Source organism: Amblyomma maculatum, chromosome 11 (genome assembly GCF_055883805.1).
Source record: "Amblyomma maculatum isolate TAMU_Amacu chromosome 11, ASM5588380v1, whole genome shotgun sequence".
Taxonomy (NCBI): domain Eukaryota; kingdom Metazoa; phylum Arthropoda; class Arachnida; order Ixodida; family Ixodidae; genus Amblyomma; species Amblyomma maculatum.
In genome coordinates, this window is record NC_139354.1 from 122,222,735 (window position 1) to 122,237,467 (window position 14,733).

Consider the following 14,733-nt stretch of genomic DNA (forward strand, 5'->3'; position numbering starts at 1 on the left):
ACCGCGAACAGTCGGTAATACCTACTTGTACCAGCAAGCTTCAGGGACGAAATAGTTCCCACCTGCACGACGAACCCACATCCGGCCACTAGGGAGTCGCTCGGACGCACTCCAGAATAAAAGAACGGCTCTACTGGCCTCATTTTTCAAGTGATCTGACACGTTATGTTCGAAGGTGCTGTGACTGCCAGCGCCGCAAGGTTCCGCTGGGAAGCCAAACGGTCTTTAAAGCCCATTACACCACCTTTTAGACCATTAAAATTATTAGGGAGGGACTTGCTCGGCCAGTTTCTTAACCCCACGTTTGAGAGCTGGTAGATTATTGTATCCACTCACCAGTTATGCGGAAACCGCTGCTCTTCCCCACGCTACCGCCTTTGAAGTTGTGAAAGTTTCATTGTTCAAATTGTCCCGCAACATGGCACTCCAGAGGTTCGGATTACAGACAGAAGAGTTGTATTTTCTGCAGAGCTCATCCAGAATATCCTTATTTTCAGTCGCGCCAACCATCGCCGGACGACAGAATAGCAGCTACACACAATCATCCAAATGGAACGTCTAAAGAAGACTACTGCCGACATGTGTTCGATATATGTGGGCGTCGATCACAAGACGTGGGAAGAAGTATTACCTTATGTAGCATTTGGATATAATACCGTCGTTCAGGAAACGACAAACATGACTCCTTTCAGCCTATTTTAGGGATGTAAAGTAACGACCAAGCTCAACGCCATGCTACCCCATGTAGATTAAAGTCCAAATTACGATGCCGCCTCTTTTCTAGAGCCTGCCGTAGAGGCCTGCCAACTCGCAGGGGCGGGAATCCAGCATCAGCAAGGTCGAGATGCACAACGGTACAGCATGCAGCGGCAGACTGCAGAATATCTTCCAAGTGACTTTGTCTGAGTTTGGTACCCTATTCAATGACGCGGACTCAGTGGAAACCTCTTACGCCGTTATTTCGGTCCCTACCGCGTTCCTCGACGCTTTGGTGAACTCAAGGTGTGGTTCCTCAAGATGTGGTTCTTCCTCATGAAGAACCACAGTGCCAACGTAGCAAGCATTCGGAAGAGGTCTACGTAGTCCGCCTGAAGCCTTTTCATGCTGATAACAGTGCCACTTTTGCAACCCCACTCTGAACAGGGGAGTGGGGGCTTATTGTAGCATGCGCTAGAGACGACGACACCTAGAGGTGGGGAAACAGAAACTAGCTCTACCGCTGAGCTCTAACCCTGTTACTGAACCCTGGGCTCTGCTTCGGACTCAGCTGCAATGGTCCTCGTTTATGCGACAACATGCAATAGAGTTTAACATGTTTTTCAAGAAAGTATTCACGCGAACATACCAATGAGAACAAAATAAAGCATACGTCTAAGGATACAATGCGAGCGAATGCCTAATAAGATTTTCTCTGACAGCGGCGCCAAAGTTTTCATATTAAAATGTCATTAAATCTTTGAAGCTACTGAAAAACATGATCGAAGTTTAATGTAACATTTGTAGCCATCAAAGATCACAGTCAGATATTTGTACTTTATTACGTTTTCGACAGGTTGACAGGTGTAAGGGGGATAATAAAATCTGATGAAAAACACTGACTTATCGATAAATGTTTTATTGAAAGGCAGCCCATGATCACTGTTTTCTTCATAATAACTGTGCTTTAGTTCTTACGAAACTACAGGTTTTTCCTATGAATTTAATCCTAGCGCCAGCGGAAATAATCTCAGCGCCGACTGATATAATCTAAGCGCCATGCAATATAATTCCAGTGCCAAATATTTAATCATAGCGCCAGCATATTTAATCCAAGCGCCAACTCGAATAATGTCCGCGCCAACCAATTTAATCCGAGTGCCAACGCAATTAATACAAGCGCCAGCGATTTTAATCCGGGTGCCAACCAATTTAATCAACATGTGGAAAATGAATGTGGTGGAGGGCTCCAAAGCACAAAACATGAATTCCAGAAATAAATAGTAATTGAGATCACATTCCAAACCATGCGACGAGTAAGCATCACATCTGCATGCACTATTTCGCTTTCTTCTTATATTTTTTCAACAACCAAGAACCATATGTGCAGCTGAAAAAAAAAAATGCGGTTTGTGACACGTCTCTTGCAGCTTTTAGCTTAGACGCATGGCAAGTGAACAAATATACCTGTCATCTTCTAATTGTTTTGTTAAGCACTACTTATCATGGGTTGTCTTATGCACTGAATCTGCATGCTGATGGCAAGTGCGGTCTTCACACAACAGCCGGCTGTTTTTAGAAATCGCAACCGGTGCAGAAATGTATTTGGGTTTCTAATCATGATTTAACACCACTAGCAGAAAAGGATCAGTGTAACACACAGTTGGTTTCGGCGTGAAGACTTAGAGTAACGCTACCACGGAAAGAGAGAGCGCGCCCCTGCTTTCAGTCTGGCCGCGACACGGTAGAGTGAATGAAAGTATGTACAGCGGAGCTTACAACCGAGGCCAGGAATAGCTACTGGCTTCTCACTATGGTCACCTTAGCAGCAGTACTTAATTTGCCTTGGCGGCAATCTTAGCAGCGTAGGTTGCCAACAAACTATAAGCACGTACAAACACAGAAGTAGCCGACTGAAATGCAATTTTATTTTCTAGGAGACATTAGGCAGGTCTAAGTATGACTCAGAACGTTTTACATATCGTCGTCATGCAAAGCTGCCCGTATAAAAGAAAAGTTATGGCGGTCAAAAGCAGCACACTCTACCCTTTGCATTTGCTGCATAGAGTGTCGGGCAGCGTCGAGCAACAAACTGCGCCGATGGTCCTTTTTAGTCATTCCGGGAGGAGTGATTAGCACCAGGTCTCTCCACTCGCTGAGGAAAGCTTTGACTTCTGACTTGAACTTCGAAAAGACTTCCTCTATAGGGTTGAAAAATGGACTGTAATGAGGCAGCCGCTTGATCGAGTGCGTCTGACTGGCCAGGCTTGTCTGTTCCGCACGGCTGTGAGCTGGAGCGTCGTCAAAAATAAAAACCGCTTCAGAACCAGGTTCTTCACTTTCAACACGGGCTGATATGTCGCTCAAAATTCATTGAAAACGACCCAGTGAACCTCGTCTAAGCCCGTCCAATGAATGACACCATTTGCGGACATGCAGGCGAGAATGTTAAGGTTTGCTCCTTTGGTGCCAGTCGTCGTCTGCGCCGCAGACTGTCCCTTCCCTGCACGGCCGAAGCTCCTTGAACATTATATGTTATAGTTAGTCTCATCGACGTAAAACCTGCACAAGCGAGGTCCTTCACACTGCAGCCATTGCGCGTATGTTTTGCGGCTGCGTTTTACGTCGTCTCTGTTGTGGTCAATCGGCCTCTGAGTCATCAACTTCATAGAGTAACCGTGCGAATCCAGTAGGCGATCAATGGTACTTGTGCTGATGGCGATTCCCGGCAATTCTTCTTGCACTACTTGCTTTATTTGCTTTAGCGTGAAAGCAGGGTTGTTATCCACAATATTCTTTAGAGCCGTTACTACCTCATTTCCGAATTTCTTCGATGTTCCGTCTTTCTTCAACGCTTCTCTATCGCTCGCTGCAATGGATCTCGCCGTCTTTAAATTGATGCCCAGCGTGTCTGCCAATTTTTTCACATCTCCTCCACGCCTCGACACTTCGAGAATTCTGGCCCTGTCATGCTCGGATACTTTGCTGTTCTTTCTTTTTGGTGCACCTGGAGGCTTGAACGGCGGTCCCCGTTTTCGGTGCCCGATTAGGATGTCAGGGCACTGTTCCTCAGCTTCCACTGAAGAAAATAATGCGCGTTAAAGTTCATGCAAAATTAATGAAAACACGCAGACTACCACCTGACTAATATACGAGTACGCACCACCACCGTCCGGCTCTACTCCGTCGTGCAAATGCAGGCGACAACGCGGCACACACAACGGAGGCTCGAAGATTGCCGCCTGCTTTGAAATCTCTTGTCTTCTGCGTTGATAGCGGTTTTTGTTTTATGCTCTTGAGAAAACATTTCTATTTCTTGCAAACGAAAGTACACCTATTTCTAATAGTGAATTCACGTGTCTGTGTTTTCATTCCTTCTCCTAGCATAGCGCAAAAACAGACGACAATTCGGCACCGAGTAAACGGAGGCGGAAAACTTGCCGTCTGCTTTGGAACTTTTTGGCATTGGCTGTGTAATGTTTGGCTGATGAAATTACATACAGCTAAATTAAATACGGTTGATTAAAACATTTTTTAATTGCGTGATAAAATAATTGTGTTTCATCGAATACATTCTAATTCTGTATATATTCTGTAAGCAGCAGTGCGCACATTTGTGGGATAAATTGTCCTCTTGGAATATAGAGCCAGTAAGCCACAGCTCTGGGACCCTTCAATATTTCAGTACCGAAATTGTGCGTTTGTCATAATATTGAAGAAAGTCATCCCATAAGTTAACGCTTCGCTTACTCGTCGCATATGGTCTGGAATGTGATCTGAATTTCTATTTATTTCTGGAATTATGTTTCATGCTTTGGAGCCCTCCACCACATTCATTTTTCACATGTGGATTAAATTGGTTGGCACCCGGATTAAATTCGCTGGCGCTTGTATTAATTGCGTTGGCACTCGGATTAAATTGGTTGGCGCGGACATTATTCGAGGTGGCGCTTGGATTAAATATGCTGGCGCTATGATTAAATGCTTGGCATTCGAATTAAATTACATGGCGCTTAGATTATAACAGTCGGCACTCAGATTATTTCCGCTGGCGCTAGGATTAAATTCAGAGGGAAAACCTGTATTTCATATAAGGATTTACCTTTTCCTGCAGCAAATTTACTGCTGTCTCAAAAAATAAGTTGTTTGCCTAGCTTTGCTTCGTCTTCTGCGTAGTGGAAAATTAAACAGTCGGATATGGTTGACCTCAAATCATGTGTACATATATTGAAAAACAGAGAAGATACAATTGACTCCTGAGCTACGATTACCCTCAGTGCCAGCCTCCCGCTGTGTAGTTCTTGGCAGTTTATTTATTCAACTTCCACGCATTTACGCGAAAACTCTTTAGAACAACATAAAAGGAACCTATATGCCCTACAGGTGTAGTTTCTGAACAAAAAGTATTATGTTCCACTGTATAAAAGGCTTAAATTATAAAGTATAAAGCGTCTCTTTTTCTCCCTTCATTTGCGCTTTTTCCCCCAATTACCGCGCTTTATATAGACCCGTTGAATAAAAAGCAAGATTTTCGGAAAAGAAGGAAAATTTTGTTGACCCAATAAAGCGTGAATGTCCTATATAGGGAAGCTTGATTCGTCTTGGCTTTAAGGATATTCCTTTCATAGCCTCAAATGATACGTCGAAGCTCATAAATATTATTTTAGTCTGCACTTATTGGGGTCTTGTCGAGCAGCCATCTTTTCTGGCGCGAGAGTGAAATGTTTATTGAAGTTATTCGCTTCTGAAGGAGAATCATTGTTTAGTGTGTCTGAGCAAGGCCTCGTTTGCACAAAGGCGATTAATCTATGACAAAATCTTTAAGTTAAAGATTATGCTAAAGACTACACCACTTAGGTATAAACCGTGATTATAACAACCCGTACGAAATTTTCTGCCATGTCTTAAGGATGGAGAGTAGGGACGCAACGGCCTCGAATGTTTGGATCCCAATCTCCTCCTCGCGCCTTAGAAAAGTGCCTTTGTGTGCAGCCTCTACCTATTTGGTCACTTTATTTTTTTCTCCTGAGGTCACATAAGCCGACATACCTGGCGAACTGCCGCTCAGCTAATGTCTGCCAGAGGCATATATGCCTTAATTGTTTATCTCTGAACGTACACGCTGGCAATGTCGATTTTAAATTTTTGTCAAAACTGGGGCTTCAACACTGGGTAAAAGGGCTGTCAAACAATAAGAACGGCTTTTATCAACTTCTTTGTTTGATTACGGAAAGAATACTCTGTTTTTCAGAAATTTATATTTAATTTACAGGTAAATAACTCTGACTAAATGCAAAACGTTGAATGAAAGGAATCCGTAGTTAATGGACTGCACGTATCTGCAAGTATGTTCCATGGAGGCAATACATTTACCATACGGGCTTTGTGTTCGACCATAAGCACTCGAATCGCGGTCTCTTTTTCTAACTGAGATAAGTTTCAGTTTTTTCAGTCTAGGGCTTCGACGTCACAACAGCTTTCCGAGAAATATTTCTTTCAGCCTAACTACATAAACTTAAACCTCAGATTCAGAATTTATTACATGTACTTTGTGTACTTTTATCAATATCTTCGATTGTTCCTATTTAACAGAAATAACATATCAACTATCGGTGCCCTTGATTGTGTGTGATTATTCGGCACTATTACCATCGGAACTAGTAAAAAGAACGTGATGTTGTCATTTGATTTCGTAGCCTCCTCCTAATGAAGGCTCTGGTGACGAGCATAAATTGTTTTCTTTTCTACGAAGCTAAGCTCAGAGCCGATATGACAATTCCGCTGAAGATAATGTATTCCGCAGAAACCACACATAGGCGTCGCGCCATGGTTTGACGGATCAATAGCCAAGTCACTTCTGCGAAACAGATGGAGCGTTCTTCCCAGAAAAACGATGAAGCAGCAAGAATAGTTCTGCGTTCGCAACGACCACGAAAGGTGCGCTCATGTTGCGTGTCTGTCAGAGTCGCTTGTATGCAGCTCAGTACGCCAATAATTCCAGCAGTACACATGGGTCACTCCTTATTGCTTAAAAAGCAATCGATTCTAAAGCTGGTTGTCCGGGCAACTATGTGATGGCACTGAGGAAAGCAACTTTCCAGTGATTTCCTTACAGTGAGGCTGTTGATGTATTGATTCACAGAGCTTTTATAACGGTTCGATAGCGACATACGGTGCAGCCATTTCGGAGAAGCCTGCGACAAATTTTAACCATAGGTGTTTTGATGGATTAGGATTTCTGTCCTTCGTATTACCATGTGGCAAACGACATAAAAGACTTCAAAGATATTCACTAGGTATAACCGGTTATATCGTAAAATTTACTTCTAATTATTGCAGATAACTTTAGGTTGCAAATAGAAATTTTAGGTAGTCGTCGACTATAACCACATAAGCTTTTAAAACTGGGGAAGTGAAAAAGTTCTAAGCTGTGTGCCTCAATACATTTTCTTCGTATCTGGGGTAATTTACGTATCCTGCTCCCATCAACGCCTTTCTAGAAATAAATCAAAACGTCTTACATTGGCGGCCGACTTGCCAATAGTCTGCAGATGGAACCCTTGATGAAAAGAGAAATGGAACATAGACAAAAAGTAAACGCAAAATTAAACGACAATCAAATAGCGCAGATAGCAGCAGACATAGAGGAAGCAATAGAGGAAAGCCCCATGGAAGACTGGGATTATGAACAGGTAGAACTACTCATAAGGAGGAAACTTCAGGAGGTTAAAGTAGCAAACCGCTGGAATGGAAAGAGGAAGCCACGGAGCTGGTGGAATAAGGAAATCGGGGAAGCTATTTAACAACGACGGGCTGCGTCAAGGGAACACCGAGTGGCAAAGAAAGCACAGGTATCGCCGGAGGAAATCGACTAAAAATGGGAATCATATCGACAAAAGAAACTTGAGGTAGATGCCCTCGTCCAAAGTAAAATAAAACTGTCCACTTATCGCTGGATAGCTGACATACACGATGCCTCTAGAGGCGGAGCAAGAAAATTCTGGAACCATATAAGCCGGATAGGGAAGAAGAATCAAACAAAGCAGGATCGGATTCAAGATAACGAGGGAAATTGTTTAAAGGGAGATAACGCAGTGAACTACATTACACCAGTTATAGCCAAGTCATTTAAAAGCGACGATAGGGGTAATCTCCGCAAAATCAGGAAGCAACACAAGGTAGCAGAATACAAAGCAGCTAGAACTGACCAATCTAAACTGGAAAAAAGGCAGAAAAAAATATTCCTAAAAGCACATCTACAGGAATAGATGGAATTCCGATTAAGCTGATTAATGAACTTGGTCCAAAAAGTAAGGAAACGTTGTTAAAAGTTCTGGAAACAGTCATAACGAATAAGCAAATTCCGGACAGCTGGCGACAGAGTAAAATGAATTTGATTTGTAAAGGGAAAGGAGAAATCATGCATATAAAATCATACAGGCCGATTACCATAACATCTGTTATGTACAGGTTGGCCATATAGGCGGTGAAATTAAAGGTGCAAGCATGGGTAGAAAGTAACAAGATTCTCGGAGCACTTCAGAACGGCTTTAGAAATGGTAGGCGCTTAGATGATAGCCTGTTTGTGTTTACCCAATGCATCGAAATATCTAGAGTGGAAAATAGACCTTTGTATTTGGCCTTCCTGGACAACGTAAACAGGGAACTCCTGTGTAACATATTAAAAGAAGAAGGTATCGGTTATGAGATAATAGAGTTCCTACAAGAAATATACCGGTATAACAAAGTAGAAATAACATGGGAAGGGATAAGAAGTACGGAAGATGTCAAAGTATGCAAAGGATTAAGACAAGGCTGCCCTCTATCACCGCTGCTGTTCATGCTTTATATGATAAACCTGGAATGGAGGATACAAGACAGTAACCTAGGTTTTAACCTGTCATATAGATTAGGTGGAAAGGCGGTAGAGCAGCGCCTCCCCGGTTTGATGTATGCAGACGATATTGTGCTGCTAGTTAAGTATTGCGGAGACGAAGGGGACGCTCTAGGCTTCAGTTTTAGCGCAGTTAAGTCGGGTCTGATGATTTTCAACGGCTCAACTGATCAGGATCTTAAAATACAAGGCCATGAAATACCCAGAGTAGCAGAATGTTATCTGGGGGTATGGGTAAACGAAGGATTGGCATACATTGGAAAGCATGAGCAATCACTTAAGGCCAAAGGGCGAAGGAATGCCGGGATAATAAAGCATAGGACATTGCGGGGATACAACAGGTATAAGGTTTTGACGAGTATTTGGAAAGGAGTTATGGTGCCCGTACTTACTTTCGGAAATGCGGTTTTGTGCCTAAAATCAGAGGTATACAGTCGGCATTAGAAATAAATCAGAGAGCCGTTGGATGATAAGCACTAGGGGCCCACGGCAAAACCACAAATGAGGCGGTACAGGGAGATATGGGCTGGGCATCTTTCAAAGTACGGGAAGCTCAGAGTAAAATAATATATGAGAAACGCCTGAGGAAATTGGACACTAACAGATGGCCAGCTAAATTATTTAAATACCTGTACTTAAAAAGCGTGGACTCAAAATGGAGAAAAGAACTAGGAAACTAACTAGTAAGTATGTTAGTCACAAGGACGGAGAAATAAAGAGCATTAAGCAACACGTGAAAAACACAGAAGGTAAATATTGGATAAATTTGATGGGGAAGAAACAGAGTGTGGAATTATACCGAAAGGGAAAATGCAGATCAGGAAGAAAGCTTTCTTTGATAACTCGAGAGGCAGTGTATTACTTTGTGAAGCTAGATCAGGGTGCCTTAGAACACGCAACTACAAAAAGAAATTTAACAATGAAGATGACGCATGTGCTGTATGTGATATCTCCAGTGAAACAATTGACCATATTATACTCGAATGTAATGGTATCCATCCGGAAGCTGATGCAGACGCAGTAACTGTTGCTGAAGCTCTGGGGTTTAGAGATACCAGTGACCGGGTGAATAAACCGGCGGTGGAAACTAGCAAAAAACGAGTGGAGATTGGTGGCTTAAAAGCAGAGAAGTGACATAAGGTTAGTAATGTAAAAACAAAAATTTAATATATAGAATGGTGGTTTAGTTAAGCAATCTAAATCAATAATTAAGATATGGGGAGAAAAATGAGCATGATAGCTACTGCTACCACCCCGTTTCAAAGGGGACGCTCCTATATTCCATCCATCCATCCAATTAGCGACGTGTTTTGACGGACGTCTGCGATATAACCTACGATCGCGCGATGATACAGTTGCACCAGAATTGAACCAAGTTCATGAAGCCATAGAGAAAAAGGTAATTGTATTTACAATATTTTAAAAAATCATATGCTTGAAATTTGTGAAAACCTACAAATCCAGAATTGTAACTAGCCTCGCCGGCAATTTTTTGGCTATACATTGCTTCGAACTCTAGTGAGTACCACCTAAAATGGTACAGGGAGTGCATTATGAAGAAGCATGCTGTGTTCGAGACCGGACATGCAACAGACGAGGCATGGACCAAACGAGGGCCTTACTTGTGCGTTACAGCCGCGCGTGTTTCGCTGGACATCGCCGAGCCTGCTCTGCAGGCGCGCTTTTTTTTCATATTTCGCATAACAAGTTAAATATATTTTGTTTCACAAAGCAAACATATTTGGTAGGGTACAAGTCTTATTTTCCTTATATCTCACCAACTGGCCTACACATCTACCCTGCTAAGTTGTGTCTCCGGACGTAGGCTCTTTTATGTGTTCTTTGTCCCTTGAAGAACAGTGTGCTCTGTACCGCCCTGTGTTGTCTCCAGCCTCTGTCCTGTGTCTGCTGCGGTTTTATTTTCCTTATATTTGGTAAGGCCGTATGGAAATTAAAAAAGGTGATTCGGCTACAACTAGTAATCAGCTACAAATCTTCATGCGGAGTAAAAATATGTGAAAGAGCTCAATATTAAATGTAACAATTCAATAAGTAGCTTGTTTGTTCTTTGGCATATTTGTAATGCTGCCAAGACCAGTGTTGCCAAGGCAAACAAAAATTTGCTACTGAAAAGCTATTTTCATTAAATTCGTACATTCAATGAAACACGTTATATTTAAATAGGATAATTATATGATAATAGAATGTGTGCAGACATACACAGGTTTGAGGTATTTAGATTCACATGAATGATTGCAATTACTGCTCCGGTGAGACGTTATCAATTTTTTTCAATAAAAATACGCTTGTGTTTTCTTTGTTAGAACATTTTAAACGTTCTTTTTATACTTCTGAATAATTTAGTGATGGCGCTGCTGGTTTAACCATAACTGCTGTCCCCAGACTCGGTACCGAAGCTTTATTTATACAAATGAAGGCTAGTGGTGTTTACACCCCCCATATACAACGTTATATTTAATTAGGATAATTATATGATAATAGAATGTGTGCAGACGTACATAGGTTTGAGGTATTTAGATTCACATGAATGATTGCAATTACTGCTCCGGTGAGACGTTATCAATTTTTTTCAATAAAGATACGCTTGTGTTTTCTTTGTTAGAACATTTTAAACGTTCTTTTTTATACTTCTGAATAATTTAGGGATGGCGCTGCTGGTTTAACCATAACTGCTGTCCCCAGACTCGGTACCGAAGCTTTATTTATACAAATGAAGGCTAGTGGTGTTTACACCCCCCATGAAAAATATACAACACCTTGACTGCCTAGTTGTACAGTTTTGACAACGTTCTGCTCTTATTATGGAAATGTTGACCGCTTTGCTTCATAGTATCGCTTAAGAAAGTTAGGAAAGTTTGAAGTCATGAATAATTTCAAGCTCAGAAAATTGATTAATGATGCTAAAGCCAATTTGAGGCATCATGACTGAGGCTTTGACCTAATTATTTTTCCTGGTGGACGTTGCATGTGCGATAGAATAATCGTGGCTTGCTGAGGCAGCTCCTTACATAGGATTGGGGGCATGAAGGTTACTGATATATCTCTAACGCAAGAACCAATTTAGCTAGAAACAGACAGACAAAACAGTCATGAAATACTCCATGCTGCCTATAAAAACAGTCTGAGGGCAGCAAAGATGCATTTTGAAACATTAATCCACTGAATTTTCTCGACATTCTGCGTGAAGCTTTACGTTTAGCTCAAGACGACAATTTTAGGCTTGTCTGTCTACAATCGATTCTTGGCGAACGAAATATAAAAATGCTGATATTCTGAAACTGCCTAGGTTGATACTCCTGTTACACGTTTTTACGCCCACGTTGTAGAAAAAGTGATAATGCTTTATGCATTCAAGGATCACTCAAGTTATATGAGGCGAAATGTTTCCCTTGTTTTTTTGGTTTTTTTTTTGTTCAGTTCTTGCCATTAGTCGAGAAAAATCTATAAGGTTTTCTTTTTGAGTTCGAAGAACTCTTCTCGCCCGGAAGGTCGACCGCTCTCCATTATGTCCGCCGCTTTTACTCCTCTTTGGTGCGCTGAATATTTTTCTGGTGCAGCGAAGGAGATCCTGTCAGATCAAAATGCGAGCGATGAACAAACTGAAGTGATGTCCTTTATCCCTCGCTCAATCCGGATCTGTCAGACGTGTTAGGCTATATGTTACCGGCTCCTTTACTGCGCCTGTTTGAGGCGAATAATTTTCACGGAATCTCCTAATCATCAGAATGCACAACTTGTTTAAATTTTTTGGAGGTAAAGTCAATTTCATATTGTTACCTGGAAACGCGGGACCAAAGTGATGTGCTCACTGACGAAGACGACGACCGAGGAACACGGGCACGACAAAGCGTTGAGAAAGAGGACGACGCTGACAGAGTGGACACTGCACGGCTACTGAAGTCCCAGCGTCGAGTTCAGCCCATCGCAGTGCTGTTACATTAAGTACATCCCCGTAACATCTTGGTGGAGGTGCGGGGTAGATGGAGCCGCGTCGGTTGTCATCGTGACGGTTCCGAGGTGACGGCCACTGCGGAGATCCAGCGTCAGATTGTGTCCAACCCACGACCTCCGTTACCACAGCCGATTCCCCATTACCCAGTTCGAACACTCTTTAAAAACTATGCGCTTGGATAAACAAGATTGTAAGCTAACAACTTGAGAGCGTTATTTACAATGCTAATTGGAACTATCGACATAAGGATTCTAACACGCAGCCCTGTTTTTACATCTCACAACATCGCTTGAGTACCTAAGAGTTCGTTTCCGCGTATGACAACCCTCATTCATTCTTGATATTCAGCCTTCGGGAGGCTGTTCGAATGCGCTCCTGGTAGGTAACATCGCGCCGGCGGATGCAAGAAGTCGGAATGTATGTATGTATGTATGTATGTATGTATGTATGTATGTATGTATGTATGTATGTATGTATGTATGTATGTATGTATGTATGTATGTATGTATGTATGTATGTATGTATGTATGTATGTATGTATGTATGTATGTATGTATGTATGTATGTATGTATGTATGTATGTATGTATGTATGTATGTATGTATGTATGTATGTATGTATGTATGTACGTACGTACGTACGTACGTACGTATGTATGTATGTATGTATGTATGTATGTATGTATGTATGTATGTATGTATGTATGTATGTATGTATGTATGTATGTATGTATGTATGTATGTATGTATGTATGTATGTAAGCGTGTGTGTGTGACGTATGCGAGCGACGAGCTAAAAGACAGCAAAATAGTTACGCGGGGAAGCGCGGACTCTACTGGTATGAGCCTGCGGGGGGCAGAACGTCTATGAGAGAGAATTCTAGCTTGTACTCAAACGCAACTGGGAAAGTATTCAACAAATCGCATGTTCCGCGTTTAAAAAGCTATGAATGCTGGCATGTTTTTAGTAATTTTAGTAGCGATAGTTTAGGACAATGCAAATTTTCAAACGTTCTTATTCTTCGTGTCCCGCTGTTTGCATTATATTTTTTTTGCTGTATCTAGTCAGATAAAGACGATCAAGCAGATTTCACCTTGCCCTCTTTAAAGATTTTGTATTTGCCTTTTTTAAGCGCATACGCCTGATATCCGCCAAATGTATGAGTCCACCGAAGGACGACGAATGCTAATTGCCCTAGATCTACTAGACACACTGACGGATTGGTAATGCCCCGCCGAGCCAGAATTAGTGCCCGCTCAGGACAAGCGGCATGAGCTCGGTCATTGGCCCGGATCAGCTCTGCGTAAATTGTGACCAGAGCCCCAATCATCAAGTTTCAGTTTTTCATTACGTTCGGCACGATTTCAGCAACATGTTAGTGGAAGGTGAAATCAAACATCATCTATAATCACACGATTAACAAGAGAGTTGATTGCGCAGCCGGTAATAGCAATAGCCATCACCACTAGAACAGGCGACTGCAATGCTGCGCCACGCAGTCCTTGCGGAGATTCTGTTCCTAATGGGCCGATTGCCCTGTCGGGTCTCAAGGACACTCGGAAAAAGCGTACACATCACAAGCTTATACCAGAGCACCAAATTAATTAGAACGAGCAAAAAATGGAAGCCATTAAAATATGCTCCCAGATTGAACATCAATCCAACGTGCTCGAGAAGTACGCTGCACTTAGGCATCTTCATGGCCACGCAACATAGGAGGGGAGCATGGAAGGACCATTCGATTGCTTTAACATCATCTATCGACGACACGTTTTGGGAACAGAGAATTGGTCCCTTATTCATGGTGCGATCACCTGGCATGAAAGATGTTTCCGCTAAGGGTGCTTTTTGCCTACTTTTCAGAGGTTTCATAGAGAGTCATCTTTCACATCTCAGCGAAAGGCATCTCATCCAGAGGTGATCATCACGCCGCACTTACATTTTTGTAAGGCAAGTTAGAGCTTGCTAATAAAAGGCTGCTGAATGATTCTATTTACAACTTGTGCACCTCCAGTAACCAGCCCTCCTTACTCGGAAATCTTTGACGTGGGCAGGCTATGCATGCAAATTACTTATGAATGTAACTTTGGTGCACAGCTAAAGATGGCATCATGACACTTAATATATATTCTAGATATCTGTCATAAGGCGCCTATACTATCTGCCAATA

The 14,733-nt window shown here is 42.2% G+C and overlaps 1 pseudogene; it reads right to left on the reverse strand.

Annotated features, from left to right (window-relative positions):
* Window positions 1-2,610: 2,610 nt before the first annotated feature.
* LOC146174878 (uncharacterized) overlaps window positions 2,611-14,733 on the reverse strand; it is an 82,286-nt pseudogene continuing 70,163 nt past the window's right edge.